Source organism: Heterocephalus glaber, unplaced genomic scaffold, assembly GCF_053883595.1.
Source record: "Heterocephalus glaber isolate CG9 unplaced genomic scaffold, H.glaber_assembly_v1.0 deba00001461, whole genome shotgun sequence".
Lineage (NCBI taxonomy): Eukaryota > Metazoa > Chordata > Mammalia > Rodentia > Bathyergidae > Heterocephalus > Heterocephalus glaber.
Window position 1 is genome coordinate 11,630,478 of NW_028258308.1, and position 2,234 is coordinate 11,632,711.

The following is a 2,234-nucleotide window of genomic DNA, read 5'->3' on the forward strand; positions in this document are numbered from 1 at the left end:
CCCTGGAAGCCCAGCAGCTGGGGCATAGAGGACGTGCAGTGCTCCACGAGTAACTCCAGCTCAAGTAGTAAGAGGTTCAGACCTTCCAAACCCAGCTGGTCAAAGTTCTGGGCACAACACTCCCTGTTCCCATTCTGCACAGGTACGTGGCTGGATGAGGGTGGGCAGGCCTGGGGAGAAGGACTGCTCTGCTCTAACTTTTCTCAGAGAAGCTCAAATTCCCAGCAGAATGGAACTAATCAGGAGTTCATGACAAATTGATGTGTCCGCCCTGACTCCCTCTCCTAGTGCCTTAGAAGGATGCTGGCCCTGCAGAAAGCCCACTCTTCTTCCACTGGAGACCTAGCTCTGGCTACAGTTAACCATGGTGGACAGTGAAGTGACAGTGCAAGAGGGCCCTAGAGATTAGCTATAAAAGGGAAGAAGAGATGACGACAAAGGCTGAAGGATGCCCAAAAGCTTAATTCAGGGTTCAAAGATGATGGCCAGGCTGCCCTCTTGTTGTCCAGCACCTCTGTCTCCAGCATTGGCTTTATTTTTTTGAAAAGTGAGTGAAGATTCTTAATATGCACTTCTTTTCAAAACTGTTCCCTCAAGGGTTTCCTGATGCAGCCCTTGATGAGGCATTTGAATTGGTCCTTTCGCTGCTTGTTGGCCACTTTCTGTAGAGAGGGGTTCAGCAGCTTGCAGTCAAACTGATCCAGTGAGTCCTTCTGTATTTCTGGGATTTGCTCCATCACAGCTCTGATCTCCAGGTACCTGAAGTGCCTCATGGATCTGGAAGGCCAGGTGGACCACTGTGGCCATGCAGCCGTCATGCTGCCCTTGTGTCTGTAACCCTTTCAGCACGCTGGTGAAGAGCCAAGTGACGGTGTCAGCAAGCAGTGGCCCTGACAGAACTTGTTTGAGGAGAGGCCAGCAGAGCTGGATGGTTGTTCTCTGGCAGGACAAAGTGTCCTTGCAGGCCAGGGAATTGAAGGCTGTAATTAACAGCGCTATGCAGACGTCCTCATGTTTCATCAGACATTTGCTCATGTGTGTAAGCTCTGCCACCGCAGATGGAGTCACCTCTGTGGTCATCATCTCTTCATCTTCTCCATCTGCAGGTGGAGCAGCACTGTAGTCTGCACTCTTCTTCACCACACAGCAAACTGTGATGAGGTTCATGACTTCTCAGGTCAACAGCCTCACCAGGTGCTCCTCTGGCATCTCCTGAGACTCAGTGTTCCTCCCCAGCCTCGTCTCCACACAGCAGGCAAATATAATATACTTTTCTATGGTGCTAGTTCATAACACCAATATTATAAATAATAAGTATATATGAATTAGTCTTAATATCCAGAAGCTTTCTATTAAGCATAATGCTTTAGTTGTATTCCTGAAAGCACGGTCTGAGACAAAAAATTATATGGTTATTTGAGACATGCCTCCAGCAAGTAGGAGTGAGGAAGAAGAGAAGGCCAAGAATATGTTGTCTGTCTCATTGGTGTTGGCCACCAGGATTGAATTTGCAGGGATATTTGAGAACCATATAAAATGTTTCTCAGAATTATCTGTAGGCTGCAGCATTTACCCACCTGCAACCCTCCTGGATTTGTTTAGAGATGCCCCTATGGTATTGGTTATCTCTCTTCTCTCCTTCAACCATAATCTTAAAGGAGCTGCAAAGGCAAGTGTGGTAGAATGCTTTCAGTTAGGAGGTCACCTTGCATGACATCATCCATTTCAGCTGTGGTGGAAAGGAGTGCTGGGCCAAGGGAATAAGCAACAGAACCTTCTGTCTTGCCTGCATTCCGTCTGCTCTTTGCGTTGCTCAGATCTCTCAGTATGCCTGTTTGGCTATCAGGCCTGCAAGATGATGGCAAGCTACCATTTTAAAAGACTGTCTTTTAGTGGGGAGTAAATGAAACAAGCGTGAGTCCTTGTTGCTGTGGTTAGTTCAGGAGCTGTAACTGACACTTCTATCACTCATGCTGGATTGCCCTCTATCTTGGCAAATGTTTCAGTTTACTAGCGCGAGGTAAGGGGTAAAAGTTCACCTCTTGGTGAGTTCATCACCTATCAGGTTATAAATGCTGTGATTTCTAAACCACAGAAGTACTTTAAGGACTTTTCTAGGTTGCAGGCTTTTTGTCCCCAATAGGTTGCAATGACAACCCTAGACACCAGGACACTCAGATCTATTTTTATTACCAGTACAACCGTGGATTATACTATATTCAGGAGTGACAGTA

The 2,234-nt window shown here is 46.8% G+C and overlaps 1 pseudogene; it reads right to left on the reverse strand.

Moving 5' to 3' along the window:
- Window positions 1-465: 465 nt before the first annotated feature.
- On the reverse strand, window positions 466-1,792 carry LOC101710343 (exportin-5 pseudogene; annotated as a pseudogene).
- Window positions 1,793-2,234: the final 442 nt, after the last annotated feature.